Below are 26,767 nucleotides of genomic sequence, written 5' to 3'. Positions count from 1 at the left end.
CTAGGATTTTCCCAGTTGCTGGCAATGGTTCTCCAGGCCCTGGGTGTAAAACGGGGCTGCCCAGCAAGTGCGGATCTGCAAGATGATAAACAATTGTCTTGGTTTGAAAAGAGAGGTGTCTGCTAAGGAAGGCAGAAGCCTTCTCTGAAATGGAAAATGTCAATCCCCTCCCTTCAAATGATTCTCATTTAGAAATTCAAATGCTCTTGGGAAAAGATATGGGGATAGGACTGAGCCCGCAGAGCCGGGCAGTGTTTGCTGATGCTCTGAGCCCTTGCTAAAGATCCTGTGCGGGCTGTCTCAGACACCTGGGGCCAGGGATTCCTTCCAAGCTGGGCCACTTTGGCTGGGCCGGGGGCGGCCCCGGGGCAGAAGGCAGTGTGTGCAAGGGCCCTGGGTGGCACGCTGCAGCACGGTCACCGTGCCATGGAACGGAAGCCGGTGTCCAAGGCCCCTTTGTGACACGTGGGAAATAGAAGCTTGCCCGGCTGCTGGCAACACGCAACGGGGCACAAGGGGACAGAGCGGTGCCGTGAGAAGCCCCCGCACAGCGCACTCGCTCCCGTCTGACCCAGAGCTTCTCCGCGGCGCTGTTCCTGCAGCTGAGCTCGAGGCCAGAGCACAGGACTCGCTGACCCGTGGCCTTCCTGAGGCTTCTATTCTGCAGCTGCCCTCAAGGGCAGAGCGTGGGACTTGGTGCCCCAGAGCTTTCCCAAGGCATCTCTCCTGCAAGTAGCTCCAGGCACAGCCATGGAGCAGAGACCCCCGAGAGTGCCCAAGCTGGCCTGGGTGGAGGAGGAGGAGGAGGAAGAAGAAGGCCCTGGAGCTGCCCCAGCCCAGGAGACAGAAGAGGTGGTGCCGTTCCATCCACCGCAGGAGGGTGAGTGGCAGAGCTGGGCTGTAGGGCTGGAGCCTGCAGTCAACTTGGGCCCATGCAATGCCATGCCATGCCATGCCATGCCATGCCATGCCATGCCATGCCATGCCATGCCATGCCATGCCATGCCATCCCCTGGGGAAATGCCCATGGACAGGAAGGAAGAGGGGCCAGGCAGACACCCTGCAGTGGCTGTGCTCCATCCCCTGGGGCATCCCGGGGCTCTCCCTGCCTGGGCAGCGCAGGGCTGGGCTCTGTTCTCCGGCCTCTCCCGCAGCCCCTCAGCTCTGGCTGCGCTCGCTCTTTGCCAGATGCAGCCCTGGAGCGCACACAAGAGCAGGAATCCAGCCGTGGCCGCTTCCTCAGAACAGCGCAGGTACCTGCAGCCACCCCCACCTGGGCTGGGCCTGCTGTCCCTGCTCAGCCCAGCACCGTGTGTGCAGCACTCCATGCAACATCCCCGGCTTCTTGACCTTCTCCTACAGCTCGTCTGCGACTTTATCCGGAGCTTTGGGCAGGAAGAGACCAGCACCATGGGCACTGGGCTCAGAGCTCACTCAGAGCTCCTCAGTCATGAGACCAGTGCCGCCCTGCTGGATTTGCTCCTGGAGAAGGGTGTTGCCAGGCCAGAACAAGTGAGCAGCCTGGGGCCAGGCTTCAATTCCCCCATGAGTCCCGTGGCTTCCCCAGCCACGCCCGCTGGTCCCTGAGAGCCTTTGAGGCCATGGCAGTGCGCTGGCAAGGGAAGCATTCTCTGGGGACCCTGGGCACATCGCTCCCTCTGGCAGCTTTCCAAGTCTCTCCGTGCCTTCTCCAGGTGCCCGCCATGGTGAGGTCCATTCACCGATGGCTCCTGGCCAATGATTCTGCCCAGCACAGGCTGGACAAGGCCCTGCTGAATCTCACCAGAGCACACCCGGGTGATGCAGTGGTGACGCTCCTGCGTGTGGCCCCGTCCTGTGACAGGTATGGGGCCCACCTGCCCAGAGGGCTCAGGCCTCCCCAGCCCATCACCCTGTACCGCCTGGCCCAGGCGTCTGAGCAACAGAGAGTTCCAGGGCCCTCTGGCTGCTGCCTTTCCCAGCCCTGGCATGTCAGCCCCCGAGCCTGCTGCCATGCTCCCTTGCCGTCCCTCAGGGGCCTGTCCCCACAGGGCTGGGCTGCCTGGCTGCTGCCGGCCAGGCCCAGTGGGCAGAGGAAGAGCCGGCGGTCAGCCCGGGCCCCTAGGGATGCCCAGGCCACGGTGCTGTGTCTGAGACGCCCCTGAGACAGAGCTCTAACCCCGCAGAGCTGCCATCTCCATGTGGAAGACCATCATGTGCTTGTCCAGGACTGCGGAGCCAGTGCTGCTGATCCTCCTGGATGTGCAGGGCAGCTGGCCAGAGTGCAGCACGTGCACCTCCGATGGGGACAAAACGGGTGTCTTTGGCCTGGCTGTGAGTTTCTGCAAGTGGCCTTTGCTGGCCCCAAGGCCGCCTCTCCAGCAGCTCTCCATCCTCCTTCCCCCACTGCATCTCCCTGCCTCAGGCACTGGCCTGAAACCTGGCCCAGGGGCAGCTTCAGGCCCACCAGGCCCTATGCTCCCCCTGCCAAGGTCTCTCTGGGCCTCTCCCTGCCCTGCTCAGGCCCTGCCCCAGGGACACCTGGGCACTGAGCGCTGTCTCTCTGGGGGCTTTGTCCCTTGCAGGCAACCGTGGTGATGTGGAAGATGCTCCAGGAGCCCCATGTGCCACGTGTAGTGACGTCGTATTTCCCCCAGCTATTTGTGCATCTGCTCTTCCAAGTGTTCTTCAGCACAGCAGAGATGCCAGAGGAGGTCGATGCCTTCTGGAAGGAATGCCTGCAAGAGCACGGCCTTGCCACCAGCCCCAACAGGTGCTCCATGCCAGTCCTCCTGTCCCTGCCACGTGGCCTGCCAAGGAGCCAGTGCTGCCAGGGTGACCTGGCCTTTGCTGTGCACACAGGTTTGCAGTGCAGAGCCTGAAGTCCCTGCTCTGCCGAAAGCAGTACAAGGAGGTGGTGGTGTCAGTGGAACGCAAGCGTGGCTGGGACACGCTGCTCTGTGCTGACACCCGCCACTATGCCGTGGGTCTGCTGGCCAGGTGAGACTCCCCTTCTCCCCATTGCTCCCGGCATTTCTGCCCTGTGCCCGGGCTGTCCCACACAGTCCCCGTGGCCCTGGGACACAGGGCCTTGTCACCGAGGGACGGCCAAGCAGACTGGAAAAGGCTGGGAGGGGAGAGAGCACAGGAGGAGACACCTCCTAAAGGGCCCAGGTCCCCTTGCAGGACGGTGGTGAAAGACCAGCAGGCTCTGCGAGCCTGTCCTTGGAGAGATTTGCTCAGGTTCCTGGTCCCTTTTTCACCCTCCTAGGGAGATGCGCCATGCTTGTCTTGGGTTGGGTTCCAGTATTGCACTCCACCTCCTCTGGCTGCTCAGCACACAGGAGCCACACTGGGATCTGCCCGCCCTGGCGTTCCTTGTGGAGGTGAGCCGGGTGTGCAGCGCTGCCTGGCTGAGCTGCCTCCCAGCTCTCTGCCCTCTGGGAGCCGCAGCCGCCTGGGACGCTGCCCGCGCCCTGTGCTGCTGCTGCTGCTGCTGCTGCTGCTGCTGCTGCTGCCTGGGCCCAGCCCTGTGCGGCTCCGGGCTCCTGCTGGCCGGCTCCCCCATCACTGGCCTGTGTTTTTCAGCTCCTCCAGTGCCTGGATGCCAGTGAATGTGGTGACAGTGCTGTGAAGGTCTCTTCAAGGTACCTGCAGAGCGAGTGCAGGGAGAGGCGTCGCCTGGCGCTCAGGGCCCTGCTGGAGCTCATTGATGATTCCTCAATGGGGAGAAGGGGGTGGTGGCTGAAGCTGCGCTGGGAACGCAGTCACTTGGCCTGGCCTGGGCTTGGGGCACTGGGGCAGCTGCTCCCAGCTCTCCTGCCTCCCGCTTCAGCTGCCCGCGTGCTTCGGGACAGGCCTTTGGCCTCTGGGCCCTGCGGCAGCAGGATGGCCTTTCACAGACTTGTGTTCCGCACAGGCTGAAAGAATGTGGAGCCTGACCCAATGCCTCATGGACCTACTGTGCGACAATGATGCAGAGATAGCTGGCATGACCCTCATCACACTCAGCTTTCTATTCCTGCACAAATCACACATTCTGATGTCAACCCCCATTGCCCTGCAGCTGGCTGAGGCGCTCCTGCCACTCTTTGACCACGTAAGGCTCTGTGCCCCCAGCCACAGCCGCTGGCTGCTGCCTGGAAACTGTGTGCCCTGAGCATTTCCAGCCCTGTGCCCAGGGGGCCTGGAGGAGCCAATGCTGTTGTAGTTTTTCTTTTTTTTTTTCCTACAGGATAATAGCCAGGTCCAGCTGCTCTCCATTAAACTCTTCCAAGACATGATGGAGTATTTGGAAGAGAGAGAAAAACCTTTGGAAAGCCCTGTGCAACAGAGCTTGCTTCCACTCTTCTTCCACTGCCATGATGAGAATCAGCGTGTGGCAGAGGTGAGGACTCGTGGGCTGCTGCTGTCCCCCTGGCAGGGGGCTCGGCTGCCTCGTGCCCTGCGCCTGCTGGATCGCAGCCTCCTGCAGGCCATGGCACGGGGACGCAGGTGCTGTGCCCTGGGCTGTGGGGCCATCTCGGCGTCCCTGCTGCTCTCCAGGCTTCTCGGGAAGCGCTGATTTGTGCGGTCAAGTTGATGAAGAGGAGGGATCTCAAGAAGCTGGTGAAGGAGCAGCAACTGTGCAAGTTCAGCGAGTGCCTGGTAAGGAGGGCCTGCAAGGCCCAGGCTCAGGCTGGAGAAGGCCCCTGAGGGCGGCGCTCAGTGTGCGGGCCGGGCAGCTGTGCCCCTGCCCGCTGCGGCAGCCAGAGGCCGCGCGGGCTCCTCTCCAGGCTCCCGAGGGCCCGAGCCGGGTGCCCGTGGAGCCCCGGCCCGGCGGGGCTGCGGGGCGGCACCGCAGCTCCCCGGGCAGCAGCCGGCCCGCTGCCCCCTCCCCTCGGGAGCCCTTGGCCGGCGGCTGCTGGCCGCGCCTCAGGGCTGTGCGGGCAGGGGAGGCCGGGGCCGGGCGCAGGCAGCGCCCGGCCCAGGGGCTGAGCCCGCGCCAAGCCTTCCCTCCTGCCGCTCTCTGCAGCTGGCAGAGGACAGGAGCCGAGCGGCCGAGCACCTGCGCCGGGCCCTGCGCTACCTGCAGAGCCCACAGGAGCCCCTGCGAGAGGCGGCCATCAGCTTCATGGGTGAGCCACGAGCCCGCGCTCCCTCCCCGGCCCGGCCCGCAGCAGCTCGGCCCCGGCCCCGCCTGCTGCCCCGGCAGCGCCAGCCGGGCCCAGCGCCGTGGAGCCCCGCCTGGGCTGGGCATTGCTGCTGCCGCCCTCTGGCAGCCGTGCCCTGGGGCGGCAGCGTGCGCCAAGGGCCGGGCTGAGCCCTGCCGGGCCAGCAGCCCGTGTGGCCACAGCGCCGGCAGCGCCGCTGGCAGGGAGCTGTGCCGCTGCCGCCGTGACAGGCTCTGTGTTCACAGGCATGGCCGGGCGGCGCCTGAGGGGGCAGCAGCGAGAGCTGCAGCTGATCTGCACTGGTGAGTGAGGGCAGCGGGCTGGCTTTCAGGGCCACGGGGGCCATTGGTGGCCCGCAGCCCCGGCCTGATCGCCTTGCTCCCTGCTCCCTCCTGGCCATGGCAAGAGCCGCCTGGCATGGCCCTTGCAGGGGGCTCTCCTCGGCTCCCCGCACATCCGGCTCTGACCGTGGCTCTGTTGCTCTCTCTTGCAGCCCTTGAAGACAAAACAAATGACATCAGCCTCGCCGTCGGAAGCCTGGCAATTCAAACCCTCTGCATCCTCAAGTCAGGAGAGCGGGCTCCCATCTCCAGCTTCCAGTGGCTCCGAAATCACCTGCGCAGGGCATGGAAGACACGGCCTCGTCTGTCACAGCTCGGCTGCCTGCCCTGCCGCAGCTCTGTGGAGAGCTGATCCCAGAAGCTCTTTTTGCTGGGCCACCTGAGTCAGGAGGAATTTTCTTTTACTTCAAGTATGTTTTTTTCTTTTACTTCAAGAATGTTCTTCTTTTTTTTTTTTTTCCTTTACCAAGTAAATATAGACTGTGTTCTAATACACAGACTGTCAGGATCTTTCTTTTGCTGCCCAGGGTGCGCAGGGCCTAGGGGAAGAGGGGATAAAGGGTGCTTGTGCTCAGCCAGCTGCCCAGGCGTGCAGTGGGCAAGGGGAAATGGCCAGAAGGCCCTTGGCCTTTGGTGGTTCTGCTGAAGCCTTTGTGCTGCCCACAGAGCGGCTGGGCAGGGGCCGGAGCTGCGGGGATCCCTGCCAGAGCGCTGCCTGGAGATGGCCACAAGCCCTGTGCCAGGCAGGAAGCGCCATCCGTGCCCTGCTGCCTGTCTGCTGCTGGCTGCCTTGCTGAGGGCTCCCAGGTGCCTCTGCATGGGGCTGCTCTGGAGCTGCTGTGGGGCTGCGGCGCTGCTGCCGGGCAGCTTGGCCGCGCTGGGGCAGGGCCTGAGGGGCTGGGGCGCTGGCAAGCCCTGAGCAATGGGGCTGTCAGAGGCCACAAGCAGCCCCCTGGCAGCCGCCTTCTTCCTGCCAGAGCTGACTTGCCCGACGCATCCTGGGCACTCTGGAACTAACAGCATCAGTGTTGTTGGAATGCCAAATGCAGGGAAGTCTCAGACCTTTGGTCTTGTCAGCAAAGCTTAGACTTAAACACAGGATTTGATCGGACACCTTGGAAAGGGCTTCCAAACAGAGGTGCTAGAAGGGAGAATGCGGATTTCTAGTTCATAGCAGAAACGCGGGGAGGAAAGTATAAGTGGAGGAAAGTTTAGTGTTTTAGAATTCAAGATCTAGAGAAAATCAAAGTAATTCCAATGGTAAACAAGAAGTTTAGGATGCAGTGCTGGAGGTTTGTGTGTCATAACACGATTGGCTAAGGAAGCTTACAGCTTACTCTGTGGCATGAGTGTCTCATGTCTTGCGACCCCTCCTCGAGACCCCTCTTAGGACCCATCCACACCCCCCAGGTCCCCCCCCAATGCCCCAGGACCCCTCCCCAGACCCCCCAAAAGCCCCCCCAGGCCCCCTCGGACCCTCCCCCACCCTCCCCCCGCCCCCCCCGATCCCCTCTCAGGCCCCTCCCGCTCCTGTCCCGAGCCCGGGGGGTCCCGGTGGCAGCGGGGAAGGGGGCGCCGCTTCCGGCTCGCCTCTGATTGGCTGGAGAGGTGCGGGGAAGGCGGGCATTGCTGAGAAGAGCCATACCGTGATTGGTTGGCTTGGGGACAGGCAGCCCGTGATTGGTTGATTCGGGGTGGGGCGTGTTGCTATTGGCTGGGAGCTCTTGCACGCAGCGGAGGCGGGAGATTGTGAGGGGAGAGCGCAACTGAGGTGGGGCCGTGGGGAAACTGGGGGGGTTTGGGGCGGGTCTGAGGGGAAATTGGGGATTTTAGGGGGCATTGACGGGAAACACGGGGGAGTGCGGTGGGTTTGGGGGGAATGAGGGGGTCTGAGGAGGCTTTGGTGGGACTGAGGGGCCTATAGGGAGCTTTGGGGGAAGCTTGAGAGGATCTGGAGCGTTCTCAGGTGGGTTTAGGGGGAACTGAGGGAAATTCAGAGTGTCTGGGGATTTTGAGTGGAACTGGAGGATTGTGAGTGGATCTGGGGTGTTTTGAGGTGGGTCTTGAGAAACTTGGGAGAGTCTGAGGGGATTTCTTAGGGTTTTGGGGGGAGGGGATTGACGGGTCTGAGGGGGATTTGGGACAGTCTGATGGATTGGGGGGGTCTCAGGTAGGTCTGGGTTGAATTTTGGGGAGAACTGGGGGGGTTTGAGGGTCCTGGGGAGGTTTGCGGAGTCCTGGGGAGGTTTGGGGGGTCCTGGGGAGGGTTTGGGCGTTCAGAGTGGTCCTGGGCCAAGCTTGGAGGGCTCTGCGGGGTTGGGCGTTCCTGGAGGGGTCCTGGGGGAGGTTTGGGGGTCCCGGGGGGTCCCAGGCCCACCCTGAACCGGGCTCTGGGGGTTTCGGGGGGAGGGGGCACTGCAGGGGTTCCCCCCCCCGGTTTTTGGGGGGTCTCCCATGGTGCCCCCTCCCCAAAAAGCTCCCAGGGCCCCCTGAAGTGGCTCCTGTTCCACCGGCCGGTGCCCCCTGATCCAGGACGGCCCCACTGAGTCTGGGGGGGTTTGTTGGGATTTTGGGGTTTTGAGAGGGTTTTTGGGGACTTGGGGGATTTTGTTGGGAGTTTGGGGGAATTATTGGGGTTTTTGGGGAGAATTATTGGGTTCTGAGATGGGTACGTGATTTTGGGGTTTTGTTGATTTGGGGGGGTTTTGTTGATTTGGGGAGGTTTTGGATTTTTGGGGTCTTTTTGGGGTGGTGGGGTTTTTTGGGGGGAATTTATTGAAAATTTAGTGAGTTTTTTTTAATTTTGGTGAGTTCCACTGGGATTTTTGGAGATTCTCTGGGGTTTTTTAGGGTTTCCTTGCAATTTTTGGAGATTTTGTGGGGTTTTAGTGGAATTTTAGGGGTCTTTGGGGCATGCCCCGGTTTCGGGGAAGGGCTGAGAGGCCCCAAAATCTCCTTAAAAGCCTTGAAAGTCCCAATAAAACCCACTAAATCCCAATTAAATCTCTCAAAATCCCATTAGAACACCCTAGAATCCCAATAAAAGCCCACAAAATTATTTGGAATCCCAATAACCCTAAGAATCCTGATTAAAGTCTGCAAATCCTCCAAAGATGTCCCCAAAACCAGAAAAAGTCCCACAAAATCTCCCCCAAGACCCAAAGAAATCCTGGCAACACCCAAACCCCCCCAAATCCCAAAAACCCCAAATCCCCAATTAATCCCTCGGAATGCCACCACAATTCCAATAAAATGCCCCAAAATCTCCTAAAAATCCCAATAAAACCCCAGGAATTTCTGAGAATCCCAAAAAATCCCAACAAAATCCCAGTAAAACCCCCTGAATTCAAAAAGAGCCACAAGAAATTTCAATAAACCCCCAAACACCCCCAGAAAACTCCCCCTCAAAATGCCAAGAATATCCCCCAAAATCCAAACCCCCAAAATCCACAAAACCAGCCACTCCCAGTCAATCCCAGTGTGATTCCAGTCGCTCTCAATGAGGTCCCAGTGTAACCCAGCATGGACTCAGCTGCTCTCACTGGGATCCCAGTGTGATCCCAGTTGCTCCCAGCATAATTCCAGATGTTCCCAGTTCCTCCCATGATGATCCCAGTAGCCCCAAGAATAGTCCCAGTCCCTCCCAGCAGGGTCCCAGTCGTGCCCAGTTGCCTCCAGGGTAGATTCAGTTTCCCCCAGCATCGTCCCAGTTGCTCCCAGCACGATCCCAGCTGTTCCCAGTGTGGTTCCAGTGCCCCCAGGATGGTTAGAGACGCTCCCAGTATGTTTCAGTTACCTCAGAATGATCCCAGTCTTTCCCAGTTCCTCCCAGTTTCCTCTAGCATCATGCCAGTTTCCATCTGTTGCTCAAAGGGTGGCCCCAGTTGCTCCCAGTATGATCCCAGTTGCCCCAGTTGTAGTCTCAGTCCTCTCAGCATGGTTCCAGAACCTTCCAGCCGATCCCAGTTGCTCCCAGTGGGTCACATTTTCCTCCCAACATGGGCCCAGTAGCTCCCAGTAAGCCCCAGTCGGGTTCCATTCACACCCAGTATAATCCCAGTATGAGTGTAGCCACTCCCAGTATGATCCCAGTCCCTTGCAGTCTAATCCCAGTTGCTCCCAGTCACTCCCAGTCTGATGCCAGTGCCCCCAGCGTGATCCCAGTTGCTCCCAGCATGGGCCCAGCTGTTCCCAGTGTGCTTCCATCACTCCCCTATGGTTCCAGACACTCCCAGGATGGTCCCAGTTGGACCCAGTTGCCCCTGCTCTAGTCCCAGTCCCTCCCAGATGATCCCAGTCCCTCCCAGCTTGGTCCCACTCACTCCCAGTTGCCCCCAGTGTGGTCCCAGTTCTCCCCAGCATGGTCCCAGTTGTTCCCAGTGTGGTTCCAGTCCCCCCAGTATGGTTCCAGACACTCCCAGTATATCCCAGTTGCCCCCAGCATGTCTGCAGTCATTCCCAGGCACTGCCAGTGGCCCCAGTAAGGTGTCAGTTATCCCAGTATGATCCCCCAGTCATGCCCAGTAGATCCCAGTTGCCTCCAGCAGGCATCCAGTCCTTCCCAGTTCCTCCAGTTTGCTTGCAGCATCATCCCAGTTTCCCTCAGCTGCTCCCAGTAGCCCAAAGTGTGATCCCAGTCGCTCCCTTTCAACCCCAATATGATCCCAGTAAGCTCCAGTTTGATCCCAGTCACATGCCAGCCCTCCCAGTGTGCTCCCAGTATAATCCCAGTTGCTTCCAGTCTCTCCCAGTATGGTCCCAGCTACCTCCAGCATGGTTCCAGTTGCTTCCTAGATCAGCCCAGTCAGTCCCAGTATGATGCCATTTGCTGCCAGCATGCTCCCAGTTGCTCCCAGTCAGGCCCAGTCTGGGGGATGATGTGCGGGGTGTGCTCCCAGTCACTCTCAGATCCTCCCAGTATTAGTCCAGTCCCTCCCAGTATGATCCAGAGATGAGCCCAGTGTGCTCCCAGTCCCTGCCAGTATGAACCAGTTTTGCTCCACATGGTTCCAGTTGCTCTCTTTCACCCTCACTTTCCTTCAAGTCTCCCCCAGTATCCACCAGTGTAGCCCAGTTCCCTCCAGCATCTTTCCAGTTCCTTCCAGTATGATCCCATTTGCTCCCAAGCACTCCCAGTCAGCCTCAGTGTAGTGGCACTCACTGCCAGAATGATCCCAGTCAGCTCCAGCATGATCCCAGTTCATCCCAGTATAAGCCCAGCAGTTTCCAATCACCCCCAGCAGGCTCCCAGTCACTCCCAGTTCCTCCCAGTTGCTCCTGGCATGATCGCAGTTGTTCACAGCTGTTCCAGGTCACCCTCCGCGTAATCCCAGTCACTCCCAGTATATCCCATTTGCCCCTAACAGACTCACAATTGCCTCCTGCAGACTCCTGCTCACTCCCAGTATGATTCCACTCTCCATCAGTGTGATCACAATCTGCTCTGGTATGGCAGTATAATCCCAGTCTGATGTCAGTACAAACCCAGTACAGTCCCAGTATGATAGCAGTAAAATGTCAATAGAAACATAATACAGTCCCAGTCAGTCCCAGTCCGATCCCAGTGCAGCCCAGTCCCTGGCAGTGCTGCCACTGCTGGGATCCCCCAGGCCTGTGTGCGTTCCTGCCTGGCGGATGTGCCGAGAGGAGCCCCAAGGGCTGGCAGTGGCCAGGCAGGGTCCCCAGCAAGGCCCAGTTTGGATGTGCAGCCCCCAGTTTGCCCAGTTTGCCTCTCCTTTGGCCCGGGCCGGGTTCCCCCCGCCCGCAGCAGCTGGGAGCAGCCGAGAGCCCCGCGCTGCCCATGCCGACCTGTCCCGGCTCCATCGCCGCTGCTGCCGCGGGCTGCGAGGGCTGCGGGAACGGGGCACTGAGGGTGTGGCTGCTGCTGGGGGAGGAGGAGGAGGGAGGGAAGGGCAGGGATGGAGGGGGAGGAGGAGGCGGGGTAAGGGGGGAGGAGGAGGAGAAGGAATGGAAGGGGCGGGATGAAAGAGGAGCAGGAGGTGGGGATAAGACAGGGGAGGAGGAGGAGGGGGATGGAAGAGGAGGAGCACGAGGAGAGAGAGCAGTGAAGGAGGCGGGGTTAGGGGGGAGGAGGAGAGGGAGGCGGAGATAGGACAGAGGAGGAGCGGGAGGAAGAGGAAGAGGAGGGACAAAGGCGGATCAAGGCTGAGCTGAGGGAGCCATGCGGTCTCGAGCCCTGCCTGAATTCGCAGCCCCCACCCGTGGGATCATCGCCCCCCCCATGGCGCAGGTGAGCGGGGAGGGGGAGCCCGGCCCGGATATCCCGGGGGGTCCCTGGGTTGGGTTTTTGGGGGGATGTTTGGAGAATGAAGAAGTCCAAGGCTGAGAGGAAAAGGCCCCTCGGGGGGACATCGGGGGGTGGCGGTGGCGGCTGCCGGCAGAGGCAGCCTGGAGGAGCAGAGCCCTGTGTCCCCCAGGAGGCCAAAGTGGGGAGCCCAGAGAGGGGGGAGCGCCGCCATTGGCGGGAGCCTCAAGAGCCTGGAGAGGGGCAGGGGGGACTCCTTGGAGCCGCTGCAGCGCAGAGCAGAGAATGAGGGGAGAAGGGAGCCCGGGAGCCCAAACAGCCCCGGCATCCCGAAATGGGGAGAGCCAAGAGCGGGGAGCTTTTGGCATTGCTGGCACTGCCAGCAGCCTGGGCAGGGCGGGCACCCAGGAGAAGGGGGACCCCCAATCCAAGCGTGACCCCAGCAGCTGGGACAGGGGGGAACCCCTGAACTCCAGAGGGGAGGGACCAGGGACGGGGAACCCCTGGGAGGCTTTTTCAGGGCTGAATCTTGGTGTTTGGGAGGTTTTTCTGGAGCCCACATGGCCGGACTAGAGATGTACCTGGGCAGAGAGACCTTCAAACTAAGCGTATGTTGCATAGATGGAACAGGAAAGCCTTATAAATATTGTTGTCTGGCTTTTCATTCCAATCTTGCTTATAGTTACTATATTCTCAAAAGCTTTTGAGAATATAGAAACTATAAGCAAGATTGGAATGAAAGCAAGCTTTTAGATAGCTTAGTTACTGAACAAAAGGAAAACAATGGTGTGGCCCGACTGAAGGTAATCCTCTTCTGATGAAACAATTCCCTCTGCTTGCTGACAGGTCCAAGGGTCACAGCAGACCCTACTAGCTCAGCTGAAGGGGTCACAAGAGGAGTTTTTAGGGTTGAAAATGTAACACAGTATGGTGATGTAATGATTCTTACAGGCTGTATGTAAATGCTAAAGGATTTGTATCTTCTACTGGACTGGTTAGTGAGAAATAGAATATTCAACACAGAAGAAGATTTATTGTATCGTAACGGGAACCTTACACTCTTACACTCTTCCCCTCTTACTCTCTCACCCTCTCATCCTCTCTGCTCCTCTCTTCTCTCAGGCCTGCTCCAAGCTGTGCCTGGCAGCTCCAAGCAGGGCCCTGCACCCAGGCCCTTTGCAATAAACCACAAGTTCCACGACCTGGCTGCAGAGATCTCTCGTCTCCGTCCATCCCGACCGTGCTACACCCGACGCTCCTACAAACGCGCTCATCCCTTGTTTTCCCCAAACCAGGATTTCCCATTGCCAACCCTGAGAGGCTGCAAGGAAGAGGAAGATGCCCCGGGACACTGAGGCAGGTAAGGAGGAAGTCAGTGCCCCTTTCCCCTCTGTGCTGCTCCATCTCCCAGCCCAGCACGGCCCCCGGCTGCAGCACAGCCCTGGGGGGATCTCGTTGCCCTTGCCTGTGGCACGGAGGCAAATCCCATCCTGTCCTTGTCCTTCCTCCCCCAGAGCAGGAGCTGAGCATGGAGAGCAGGGAGGACAAATGCCCGCGGCAGAACCTGGTGGCAGAGGCCGTTTTGAGCGGCTCCACGGCGCAGGAAGCCAACGGGGAGGAAAAGGCCCGGAGATGCCGCACGAGGAGGGGCTGCAAATGCAGATGGCGGGGATGTGAGGGGGAAAGAGGCAGCCTGGGCCGGGAAGGCAGCCAGAGATGGAGCCAGAGCTCGGAGCTGGTGCTCCATGAGCAGCTCCATGATGGGGAGAAGCCCCACACATGCGTGGAGTGTGGGAAGAGCTTCAGGTGGAACTCCGAGCTGATCAGGCACCAGAGGATCCACACTGGGGAAAAGCCCTATGAGTGTGGGGAGTGTGGGAAGAGCTTCAGCCGGAGCTCCAGCCTGATTGTGCACCAGAGGTCCCACACGGGGGAGAAGCCCTATGAGTGTGGGGAATGTAGGAAGAGCTTCAGCGCGAGCTCCAACCTGATCAGCCACCAGAGGATCCACACTGGGGAACGGCCCTATGAGTGTGGGGAGTGTGGGAAGAGCTTCAGCCGGAGCTCCCACCTGATCAAGCACCAGAGGACCCACACAGGGGAGAGGCCCTATGAGTGTTCCAAGTGTGGGAAGAGGTTTCAGACCAGCTCCCATCTTCTCCTGCACTATCAGAGTCACACAGAGGAGAGGCCCTTCCAATGCCCCGACTGTGGGAAGGGATTCAAGCGCAACTCCACCCTCGTCACCCACCGGCGCATCCACACTGGGGAGAAGCCCTACGAGTGTGATAAATGCAGGAAGAGGTTTCAGACCAGCTCCCATCTCCTCTGGCACTATCGGATTCACACAGAAGAGAGGCCCTTCCAATGCCCAGACTGCAGGAAGGGATTTCAGCGCAACTGCACCCTCGTCACCCACCGGCGCATCCACACAGGGGAGAGGCCCTACGAGTGTCCCCAGTGTGGGAAGAGCTTCTCCAGCAGCTCTCACTTGACCCGACACCAACGGAGGCACCGCTAAGGGAAGCCCTGCGAGTGCCCCGAGTGCGGGAAGAGCTTCGTGCGCTGCTCCAGCTCCATCCCCCACTGGAGGAGGCACTTTGGGCACAGCCCTGGTCACTCACATTCCCTGTGATCCATGTTGGGAACACACCTGGCTGCTTCTACTTTTAATTTCACCTTAATTTTCTCTCTTCTCCATCTCTTTGCCCTCCCAAAGTCCAGAGAGATGGATCTGTCCCCTCAAAACCACTCAAATCCCAGTGAAAACAGCTCAATCTTATCCCAAAAGGGCTCAAACCCACCTCAAAAGAACTCAATGCCATACCAAACTCAATTCCTCAGCCACCAGGCTGCGATGGGGGTGGGAGGAGATTGGGAGAAGTGGGATCTCAATTAGCGTGGTGGGATGGGGATTGTGTGGGGCTGGGTGTGTGGGATGTATTTGATAGCAAATAAAACTCTCAGACTTACTGGTTTCTTTCTCGTTCATGTTCAGTCCGTTGCAGTTCTGTTTGCAGGGTGCGGCCTCCCAGAGTGTCCCCTCGCAGTTGCCGCCCTTGGCCTGAGCCCGCCCCTTTCCCCTCACGGTTCCCGCCCTTTCCTCGCCCCCTTTCCCCTCACAGTTCCCGCCCTTTCCCCGCCCCCTTTCCCCTCACGGTTCCCGCCCTTTCCTCGCTCCCTTTCCCCTCACGTTTCCCGCCCTTTCCCTGCCCCCTTTTCACGGTTCCCGCCCTTTCCTCGCCCCCTTTCCCTTCACGGTTCGACCTTCAGGAATGGAGGAGGAGGAGGGAGGGAGGAAGAGGCTGAGCACCCGCAGCTCAAGAGGCGAATGTCCTCAGAAGGAGTCGCCGCAGCCCCGGAAGCATCGCCCTCCATTTTGCAGGTGCCCGGGCAGGGGGAGTGCGGCTCAAATATCCAGGGGGGTGCCTGAGTTTGGGGTTTTTTGGGGAGGATGTTTGCAGCTGGCAGGGCTCCAAAGCCGAGCCGCAGATGGCCCTCGGGGGGATATCGGGTGGTCCCGAAGCCGGCAGTGGCTGCTCCCAGTATGAGCCCAGTTGCTCCCCCATGTGCTTCCAGTTTCCTGGGCACTCCCACTATGAGCCTGGTCACTCCCATTATGGGCCTGTGCACTCCCAGTATAATCCTGGTCATTTCCCCTGCCTCCCTGCATGATCCCAGTCACTCCCTGAAGAGGTCAGTCCCTCCCAGTCCTTCCTTATGAGGATGCAATTTTCTCCCAGCATGGTCCCAGTTGCTCCCAGTTCCTCCCACTTTCATCCAGTGTGTTCCTAGTTCTACCAGTTGTCCCTAGCATAGTCCTAGGCACTCCCAGTATGATCCCAGTCTCAGCAGGGCCGCAGTCATTCCCACTTGCCCCCAGTGTGTTCCCAGTTCCCCCAGCACATTCGCAGTCTGGTCTTAGTCTGCTCCCAGTCCCACAACCATATGGTCTCAGACCCTCCCAGTCTATCCCAGTTGCCCTGAACATTCTGGCAGTCATTGCCAGGCACTCCCAGTCACCTCAGCACTTTTCGTGTGCCCCCAGTTGTCTCCCAGTTGCTCTAATTACGTCCCCAGTTGTCTCCCAGCATGGGCCCAGTAGTTCCCAGTAACCCCTAATCAGAGTCCAATCACACGCAGTATAATCCCAGTATGATTGTAGCCACTCCCAGTATGATCCCAGTCCCTTGCAGTCTAATCCCAGTTACTCCCAGTCACTCCCAGTCTGATGCCAGTGCCCCCAGTGTGATCCCAGTTGCTCCCAGCATGGGCCCAGCTGTTCCCAGTGTGCTTCCATCACTCCCCTATGGTTACAGACACTCCCAGGATGGTCCCAGTTGAACCCAGTTGCCCCTGCTCTAGTCCCAGTCACTCCCCAGATGATCCCAGTCCCTCCCAGCATGGTCCCACTCACTCCCAATTGCCCCCAGTGTGGTCCCAGTTCTCCCCAGTGTAGTAAACCCCATAAGTTTGGGAAAAGCACCATGGAGAATATGAACAATAGGAATGCTGAAACAGCAAAAGAAAATTCCTGTTTTCCTGTCCTCCACCCCTTAACCTATCTCTGTAACCCTATAAGGCAATGTCGTGTTAACCCCTTACCATTGGTCAAGCTTGGATCCTTTCCAACCCTATAAAAGAACCATACTGTACCCCATTAGGGGAGAAAGAAGAAGAGCAGAGACCCTTCACGGACCTCCCCAAATAAAGCCATCTCCGTGGAACAGCCTGCGCCTTCTCCTTCTCCTCTCTCTCCGTCTGCTGCAGCCTCAAGCCCGGGGCACCACTACCTAGCAAGCAAAGCTGAAATCCTAAGAGCTTGCAATCACTATAGAGCTGATAATCACCATGCTCGCTGGATGGCAGCCCCGCGGCGTTGGCATGAGCGAGCGAGCTTTGGGCACCCGGTCCCTACCCAGGGACTGAGCTCCTGAGCCCTATTGCTCTGCTTTATGATAAGGCTGATCAGAGGCTTTATTACTCCAGGTGCACCAGCATTCTCTGGTAGAACTCCATCACCGTGTTGGAGCACAGGGTCACCTGGTGGAAGAGAAGAACAGTCAATTCTCCCTTACAAAAGCTCCTTACCCACGTGTGATATCTTCCAGTTCTCGAGGGAGGATTTGGCCTTAATTCTTCTGCTGCTCCATGTGCAGAGCACAGTCTGAGAGTAACAAAAGCCTTCTGGCAATACCAGATTTGTTAAACACCCCTTGCTATCAGGGCACAGGTCAGCTACATTAAAACATTAGACTACAGCTCTATGCACCACTGCATTCAAATTAAGGGGCCAATTTCTCATCTGACTACAATGACATCCGTGCAGAGGAAATCTGACTTGAACACAATGAGTTCAGCTTCACAGCAGGAAGCAGCTCACCTTGCTGTTCATTCAAATCAGCCTGGCCATTTTCTTCTTGATCATCTTCATGGTCCTCCACAGCTCCTTCAAGTCTTTGCATGTCCTCTGGAAGCGAAGCCTTCTCTGCTCCATTTCCATCCTGCACCTTCTGGCCTCTTCTTCAGCTCTCCGGGCCGCTGCTCTCTGCTTCATGGCCTGCCCTTCTGGGCCTGAGGCAGAGGAAGAAAGGCAGGAAGAGCAGCTCAGCAGCAGCCCAGTAGGGCCCCTGCTGCACGGCTGCCCAGAGCAGGGGTCCCCAGGCAGGCTCGGGTGGCTCTGGGGTAGCCTGCTCCAGACCCTCTTTGCCCAGCTCTGCATCCTCATCCCAACTGATCACCACGGGCCGTGGGAAGTGGAAGAGGAGCAGCACCAGCAGGGCAGGGACTGATTTGGACACCATGGTCTGCAGGAGGAGAGAGACAATTTGTGTTGCTTTGCACAAGAGTTGCAAACCTGTGTGTTATTAGGGAATGGCCGCTCCTGCTGTGCCAGAGCGCTCGAGCAGGGGTGAGAATCTGGTGTCAAAGTGCATTCATGTGCTCCATGTTGCATGGGGCACCTGTGTGCAGGAATAGAGAACACCTTCCCTCAGATGGGATCTGCTGTGGCAAGGCCCCTCTGGTTTTCTCCTCCACGCAGCAGTTTGCATGCAGAATGTGGGGAGATGTAACTTGGAGGTCCTCCTGCTCACCCTTGGGTTCCCCTTGCAGAGCCTCAGCCCCTGCGTTCTGTCAGGGCCCCTGGGCAGGTGGGATATTCCCAGAGGAGAGGGGCCGGCTGTGTCCCCATTGCCCCTGTCCCTTATGTCCCTGTGCTCAGGAGGGCACAGAGAGGATGGGGACTCCTGCCTGCCCCGTGTCCTGTCTGCCTGCCGGGCCTGTCCCAGGGCAGCCGGGCTGTGATTGCTGTGCTGTGTCCCCCTGTCCCTGCTGTCCCTGCTGTCCCTGCTGTCCCTGCTGTCATGGCCCACTGCAGGTTCCACACCTACACAGCCATGGTGGCTCCTGAGCTCTGCAGGGACCTAAGTGACAGTCTGAGTGGTGGCACTCCTGGTTTTCTTGCATTTGGCATCGCGCAGAGCAGAGGCTGGATCACAGCACCAAAGGAGCAGCTGCTGCAGGGGAGGAAAGGAGCCTCTGCATGGCCAAGGGCTGCTGTGGTGCCCCTGTGTCAGGAATTCCCCACAGCTGACACCTGAGTCCAGCATGGACACTCACAGGCACAGCGTTTGTTCAGGCATTGCCTTTATTGCATCTTGACAGGGACTGCAGCTGCCTGAGGGAAGTCACCCTCCCGAGACAGGAGGGCAGAGAGTGTAATTTAAATTAACCAATTGTGATTGTAGGCATTCGTAGCAACAGTCTATGTACTGTATATATGAATATTAATCAAGACACAAAATAATTATTGGACCATGGAGATTAAGCAAAATTTGCTGTTTTAAACAGAAATAAAGTATACTTCAGTTTTGGTTAACTGCAATAATTCTTGGTAATTTTGATGAATTATAAGTTCTATATAATCTAAAGAAAAGTGCCATTATTTAATTACTACATATTATTAAGATATTTATGATATCTTACAAGAGTATTAATCCCCATTATAGTAATAAAAAGTTTGGAAAATGTTGCTAAAGACAATTATTTTTAAAGAAAACATTTTCAATATTTCAAAACTATTTAAGAATCTGAATCAATCTCCAAACATTGGCCCAATGCCTCCAGATGGTGCTTTCCTCCGAGCAGATGCAAAGGCTCTGTATGGGAAAGGGTTAAAATAGATGCAGTTACTACAGATCCCGTGAGGAGAGAGAGGGCAGAGGGGCAGGGTGTGTCAGGAGCCCGGAGCCTGTGCCCCGGCGCAGGGCTGTGCTGGGCAGCAAGCGCAGCTCTGTGCGCCGGCTGCTCACAAAGATGTGCGGCTCGCCTTGGCCGGCCCAGAGAGCATCTCCAGCAGGAAGCTTTTCTTCACACAGCCACTGCCTGTGCTCCTCCAAAAGCCTGCCCTGCCTACCTTCAGCATCCTGTTTGTATCCCTATTCATTCCAATCAGCCTGGCCATTTGCTTTTCTATTTCTTTCGTGGCCCGGCACATTTGCTCCATGTCTTTGAATCTCTTCCTAAGGAGCCGCCTTCTCCGCTCGCTTTCCACCTTCCTCCTTCTGGCCTTTTCCTCAGCTCTCTGGGCCGCTGCTCTCTGCCTCGTGGCTGCCCTTCTGCGCCTGAGCCACCAGCCCAAAGGCAGGAGCAGCGGCTGAGCAATTTGCCAGAGCTGGTGCAGGTAGCGCAAGGCAGCCAGGAGCCAGGGTCCCCAGCCAGGCTCAGCTGGCTCTGGGGGGGCCGGTTTCATCTCCTCTGCACGGTGCTGCCCATCCCCATCGTGGTGAAATCTGTCCACCACGGACAGTGGGAACAGGAAGAGGAACAGCACAAGCACAGCCAGGACTGCTCTGTGCGCCATGGTCTGCAGGAGGAGAGAGACAAGGCTTTCACTGGGGCTCCCAAGGGAGCTTGTGGGGGCTGAAGTGAGGCCCGGAGGCGCAGGGATGTGAGGGCAGAAGCAGAGGGCCCCGGGCAGCTGGCAGGCAGCAGGGCCTGTGCCAGTGGGCCAGCAGCAGCAGCCCCGTGCCCCGGCCAAGGCGCCGGCCCCAGGGGCTGGCCCTGGGTGCAGGGGGACAATGCAGGCCCGGGTGCGGCGCTTGTGGCCCGGCCCTGGCCCGGCCCAGCCCCGCCACGTGCGCACTCACCGCTTGCCCAGGCTGTGCTGGGCCAGCGTTACCTGCGGGGGCCTTTTCCAGCTGCCCCCATTGTGACACGCTGCCCTGGTGTCACAGGGGCCAGAGGCATCACAGCTGGGCCAGCCCTGCCCTTGGTGCCCGGCCCAGCTCAGGGGCTCCCAGTGGGCCCAGCAATGAAAGCCCCGGCAGGCAGCAAGTGCAGCCCCTCTGGGAGGGGATGGGCCCCAGGGGCTCCCTCCACAAAGCAGGCAGAAGTCCCCACTGATAAGTTTCCAAAGGGAAAAGATTATAATCAATAATGTTGAGTAGGATACATATTATAAACGATGAAAACACCTGAGGTGCTTTTCCTAATGGGACTCGTTCTTCTGTCAGTGGGGTTGGGTGATGGTTGCTCAGTTTTTCTTGCTTGACTATTCCCTGATCAAGTCCATCCAAGACTTCTGTGAAACCGTCCCATTATCAGACAGCAGAAATGAAGAACTGCAGTGAAACCACTTCTAGTCCGCTTCAGATCAAGAAGGTGCAGGGGGATGGTTCTGGCAGAGAATTTGAGCTGCTCTGGACAGAGTCGCACTGCTGTGTTAGCAGGGACTGGCTGCTTGTGGTTTTCTTTGGATGAACAGAATCTTCCTTGTGTCCCCAGTGAGCACATGGAGCTCACACCAGCAGTGCCTCTTGCCTGTTCCCTGCCCAGCCAGACCTTCCAGCCCAGCTGAAATGCCCAGCGTGGCCTTTGAGCACAAAGGGATTGCAGAGCCAAAAGCATCTGTGTAGCCACCATGGTGTTCAGCGGCTGCTGCTCGGGGAAGGGCACTGAGAGGAGGCCACTGCTGCTCTTGTCAGAGCGCTGCTGTGCAGGGATGTCCCTCGCCCTGCTCAGTCCCACATCTGCCCATCTTTTGGCCTGCTCTGAGCTCAGGTGGATGCCATCTGCTCCCAGCAGACCCAGCTGCTCCACGGTAGATGCACAGGCATGGAATCCAAAACCTTGAGTATCCCCTGAGTAGCCAGGCATTCAGCTGTTCAGTTTGTCACGGCCCACATCAGGGGTTAGAACAAGATGGTTTTTCAGATCCCTTGTGACCCGAACCATTCCAGGATTCTAGGATTTCTCCATGACTGACTTTGGTCCCCTCAAAAGACCTCCTCTCTCCTCTCTCCCCTCCACCTGTGGAGAACGCATTCTGATGCTGCTGCTGCTGTTGGGACAGGTTGGTGGATACTCTTCCTGCCATCCCATGGGTGTAAGCATGACTCCTCTCTGAAGTCTTTGTCCCTGAATCGGTGCCTTCAAATAACAGTTATCTCCCCTCCTTCCTTTTCCATTCAGCACTTGAGCAGACACAGCATTTCTCATCGTTTCCCACAGAACAGTACAGGTGCCAGTTCCCATCTTGTGGAGCCCTCTGCCATAAATCAGCCTGACAGGTTTATTCTCTACGTAATGGCAAATGATGACAAATGCAGTTGCATAATCTAGTTAGTAACTCACCATAATGACTGCTTCTGGGGTGATTTATGGGTTTTGTCAAATGTGAGCTTTCAGAACGTTAGAGGTTACATTTTTCACACTTTTTTGTTGGAATCTCAGTTTATCAGACTTTACTGCAGCATTAATCACTTGCAGTACAACCCTGGACTTCACAAATGTATCACATCAGCGTGAAAAAGGCAGAGAAAACAAGAACTGTTGTGAATTAATGAGCCGGGTAACACGTGTCTCACAACAGCGATGAAACAACCTGTGTTCTTCTTCAAGCCGCAACAGAAAGTCCCAAAGTCTGGTTGTTTAATTTTTTATTTTTTTTTCACAAAACACAGGCAGCAGCAAAGAACTGAAACAACACAGCCAGGCTTGAAACCTGAAAGATCTGCAAGGCTGAGTCTATCCTAGTTAATGGTGAAATGATGTGTGAATCTGTCCTAGATGTTCAAATGAAGAAGATTGATTCCCAGTTACAATATGGCTTCTAAGCAAAACACTGGGATTATATAGGAGAAATGCACGTGTCATGAAACAACCAAGAAATCAGAGAGACAGTTCCAAGCTCTACTGTGAAGGTCTGGGAAATGTTCAGAGTTACCATCTATGGAGTTTGGTGCAGGATAAGCTGGAACAAAAGGCCATCATTACCCAAATTGATTTTGTTCAGGCTGGTCTGTTGGTTTTTTTTTGTTTGTTTTTTCTTTTTTTTTTTTTTTTTTTTTTGTTTTTGTTTTTGTTTTTGTTTTTTTTTGTTTTTGTTTTTTTTTGTTTTTTTTGTTTGGTTTGGTTTGGTTTGGTTTTTTTTTTTCGTGGTTTTTTTTTTTTTCGTTTTTTGTTTTTTATTGTTTGTCCGATAATGTTTTTTAATACTCCAAGAAATATGTTGAAAAGGTCAGCATGATCCATCAGACACAAGCAGGGGAGCTGGGGTAGATGCAACATGTTCCTTGCACTGGAGGGTAGACAGAGGCAAGATCTGGTTTGGGGTCAATCACACCTGGATCAGGGAGGTGGCTGAAACCTGGGCTGGCCAAAGCCTTAGAATCACAAAATATCCTGGGCTGGAAAGGACCCCCAAGGATCACCAAGTCCAACTCCTGGCCCTGCAGAGGACACCTCCCCAAGAATCCCACGCTGTGCCTTGGCATGTGCTGGTGGGCAGGAGCACACAGCTGGCCGTGGCTTTGGGTGCATGGGTAAGATGAGATGGTGAGGAGCATCCCTGCTCCCTGAGCTCCTGGAGAGCTGCAGACACTGATCACTGGTAAGGACAGCACCAGGGCCATGGCCTGGGGCTGGTGATCTGGTGTCTCCTTCCTGCTGCTGCTTTCTGCTACAGATAACAGCCTGGTACCAAGGTCTTGTTGCTGAGGTGATAAAACGGCTGGTGAGATTCCCTCCCTGCTTTTGTCTGCACGAGTTCTTATGCTCAGCACCAGGAAGGATTGGGCCAGAATGGAGGCATTTGGGGTCTCAGGGCTGAGGCTGAGACAGACAGCCAGGCAGAGCAGCTCCTCCTGGCTGATGCAAACATTAGCCCTGTGCTGGCCAGGCCAGTGATCCATAGCTATGGGTCCACAGTTATGGTGGTGGTGGGTATTCACTGGGAGAAGAGGAGGTGTAAAATGAAGCTTCTGAAGCTGCTTGGGATCCTGGAAGCTGCTCAGACCCCACTTGACCACAGTGGTTGTTTGGCCAGCTGAAGTGATGGAATTCATTGGGCTGTGCAGGGACAGTTTTCTGTGCAAACATGAAGGACTTTCAGGGGGGATGAAATACGTCCTCATCGTAGAAACAGCTGGGCTGAACACTCTTTATTCCAGCTATGAATCTTTGCTCTTAAGAGCAACAGATTCCACCTTTCATTAAACTGTTAGTTCCAGAGTGCCCAGGATGCGTCTGGCAAGTCAGCTCTGGCAGGAAGAAGGCGGCTGCCAGGGGGCTGCTTGTGGCCTCTGACAGCCCCATTGCTCAGGGCTTGCCAGCGCCCCAGCCCCTCAGACCCTGCCCCAGCGCGGCCAAGCTGCCCGGCAGCAGCGCCGCAGCCCCACAGCAGCTCCAGAGCAGCCCCATGCAGAGGCACCCGGGAGCCCTCAGCAAGGCAGCCAGCAGCAGATGGGCAGGAGGGCACGGATGGCACTTCCTGCCTGGCACAGGGCTTGTGGCCATCTCCAGGCAGCGCTCTGGCAGGGATCCCCGCAGCTCCGGCCCCTGCCCAGCCGCTCTGTGGGCAGCACAAAGGCTTCAGCAGAACCACCAAAGGCCAAGGGGCTTCTGGCCATTTCCCCTTGCCCACTGCACGCCTGGGCAGCTGGCTGAGCACAAGCACCCTTTATCCCCTCTTCCCCTAGGCCCTGCGCACCCTGGGCAGCAAAAGAAAGATCCTGACAGTCTGTGTATTAGAACACAGTCTATATTTACTTGGTAAAGGAAAAAAAAAAAAAAAAAGAAAAGAACATTCTTGAAGTAAAAGAAAATTCCTCCTGACTCAGGTGGCCCCAGCAAAAAGAGCTTCTGGGATCAGCTCTCCACAGAGCTGCGGCAGGGCAGGCAGCCGAGCCGTGACAGACGAGGCCGTGTCTTCCATGCCCTGCGCAGGTGATTTCGGAGCCACTGGAAGCTGGAGATGGGAGCCCGCTCTCCTGACTTGAGGATGCAGAGCGTTTGAATTGCCAGGCTTCCAACGGCAAGGCTGATGTCATTTGTTTTGTCTTCAAGGGCTGCAAGAGAGAGCAACAGAGCCACGGTCAGAGGCAGATCTGCGGGGAGCCGAGGAGAGCCCCCTGCAAGGGCCATGCCAGGCGGCTCTTGCCATGGCCAGGAGGGAGCAGGGAGCAAGGCGATCAGGCCGGGGCTGCGGGCCAGCAATGGCCCCCGTGGCCCTGAAAGCTCAGTGTGCTCTGGCCACGGGAGCAGAGCCCTGCGCAGCCGGGGCAGGGCTTGCAGCTCCCCCCCGGCAGCCCCCGCTGCCAGCCCGCTGCCCTCACTCACCAGTGCAGATCAGCTGCAGCTCTCGCTGCTGCCCCCTCAGGCGCCGCCCGGCCATGCCTGTGAACACAGAGCCTGTCACGGCGGCAGCGGCATAGCTCCCTGCCGGCGGCACTGCCGGCGCTGTGGCCACACGGGCTGCTGGCCCGGCAGGGCTCAGCCCGGCCCTTGGCGCACGCTGCCGCCCCAGGGCACGGCTGCCAGAGGGCGGCAGCAGCAATGCCCAGCCCAGGCGGGGCTCCACGGCGCCGGGCCCGGCTGGCGCTGCCGGGGCAGCAGGCGGGGCCGGGGCCGAGCTGCTGCGGGCCGGGCCGGGGAGGGAGCGCGGGCTCGTGGCTCACCCATGAAGCTGATGGCCGCCTCTCGCAGGGGCTCCTGTGGGCTCTGCAGGTAGCGCAGGGCCCAGCGCAGGTGCTCGGCCGCTCGGCTCCTGTCCTCTGCCAGCTGCAGAGAGCGGCAGGAGGGAAGGCTTGGCGCGGGCTCAGCCCCTGGGCCGGGCGCTGCCTGCGCCCAGCCCCAGCCTCCCCTGCCCGCACAGCCCTGAGACGCGGCCAGCAGCCGCCGGCCAAGGGCTCCCGAGGGGAGGGGGCAGCGGGCCGGCTGCTGCCCGGGGAGCCGCGGCGCCGCCCCGCAGCCCCGCCGGGCCGGGGCTCCACGGGCACCCGGCTCGGGCCCACGGGAGCCTGGAGAGGAGCCCGTGCAGCCTCTGGCTGCTGCAGCGGGCAGGGGCACAGCTGCCCGGCCCGCATACTGAGCGCCGCCCTCAGGGGCCTGCTCCAGCCTGAGCCTGGGCCTTGCAGGCCCTCCTTACCAGGCACTCGCTGAACTTCCACAGTTTCTGCTCCTTCACCAGCTTCTTGAGATCCCTCCTCTTCATCAACTTGACCGCACAAAGCAGTGCTTCCCGAGAAGCCTGGAGAGCAGCAGGGATGCGGAGATGGCCCCACAACCCAGGGCACGGCACCCGCGTCCCCATGCCATGGCCTGGAGGAGGCTGCGATCCAGCAGGCGCAGGGCAGGAGGCAGCCGAGGCCCCTGCCAGGGGAACAGCAGCAGCCCACGAGTCCTCACCTCTGCCACACGCTGATTCTCATCATGGCAGTGGAAGAAGAGTGCAAGCAAGCTCTGTTGCACAGGGCTTTCTAAAGGTTTTTCTCTCTCTTCCAAATACTCCATCATGTCTCGGAAGAGTTTGATGGAGAGCAGCTGGACCTGGCTATTATCCTGTAGGAAAAAAAAAGGAAAAAATACCTCAGCATTGGGTCCTCCAGGCCCCCCTGGGCACAGGGCTGGAAATGCACAGGGCACACAGTTTCCAGGCAGCATCCGGCGGCTGTGGCTGGGGGCACAGAGCCTTACGTGGTCAAAGTGTGGCAGGAGCGCCTCAGCCAGCTGCAGGGCAATGGGGGTTGACATCAGAATATGTGATTTGTGCAGGAATAGAAAGCTGAGTGTGATGAGGGTCATGCCAGCTATCTCTGCATCATTGTCACACAGTAGGTCCATGAGGCATTGGGTCAGGCTCCACATTCTTTCGGCCTGTGCGGAACACAAGTCTGTGAAAGGCCATCCTGCTGCCGCAGGGCCCAGAGCCCAAAGGCCTGTCCTGAAGCACGCAGGCAGCTGAAGCGGGAGGCAGGAGAGCTGGGAGCAGCTGCTCCAGCGCCCCAAGCCCAGGCCAGGCCAAGTGACTGCGTTCCCAGCGCAGCTTCAGCCACCGCCCCCTTCTCACCATTGAGGGATCATCAATGAGCTCCAGCAGGGCCCTGAGCGCCAGGCGACGCCTCTCCCTGCACTCGCTCTGCAGGTACCTTGAAGAGACCTTCACAACACTGGCACCACATTCACTGGCATCCAGGCACTCGAGGAGCTGAAAGGCACAGGCCAGTGATGGGGGAGCCGGCCGGCAGGAGCCCGGAGCCGCACAGGGCTGGGCCCAGGCAGCAGCAGCAGCAGCAGCAGCAGCAGCAGCAGCAGCAGCAGCAGCAGCAGCAGCACAGGGCGCGGGCAGCATCCCAGGCGGCTGCGGCTGCCAGAGGGCAGAGATCTGGGAGGCAGCTCAGCCAGGCAGCGCTGCACACCCGGCTCACCTCCACAAGGAACGCCAGGGCGGGCAGATCCCAGTGTGGCTCCTGTGTGCTGAGCAGCCAGAGGAGGTGGAGCACAATACTGGAACCCAACCCAAGACAAGCATGGCGCATTTCCCTAGGAGGGCGAAAAAGGGACCAGGAACCTGAGCAAATCTCTCCAAGGACAGGCTCGCAGAGCCTGCTGGTCTTTCACCACCATCCTGCAAGGGGACCTGGGCCCTTTAGGAGGTGTCTCCTCCTGTGCTCTCTCCCCTCCCAGCCTTTTCCAGTCTGCTTGGCCGTCCCTCGGTGACAAGGCCCTGTGACCCAGGGCCACGGGGA

General features: G+C 58.3%; 1 pseudogene; it reads left to right on the top strand.

Annotated features, from left to right (window-relative positions):
• The window catches only part of LOC136570728 (uncharacterized), a 2,607,743-nt pseudogene that overhangs the window by 2,508,309 nt on the left and 72,667 nt on the right, over window positions 1-26,767 (top strand).

This window comes from Molothrus aeneus, unplaced genomic scaffold (assembly GCF_037042795.1).
Source record: "Molothrus aeneus isolate 106 unplaced genomic scaffold, BPBGC_Maene_1.0 scaffold_36, whole genome shotgun sequence".
NCBI classification, from domain to species: Eukaryota; Metazoa; Chordata; class Aves; order Passeriformes; family Icteridae; genus Molothrus; species Molothrus aeneus.
The sequence above is the reverse complement of the archived record's forward strand: the minus strand, read 5'-3'. Positions and strand labels throughout refer to the sequence as shown.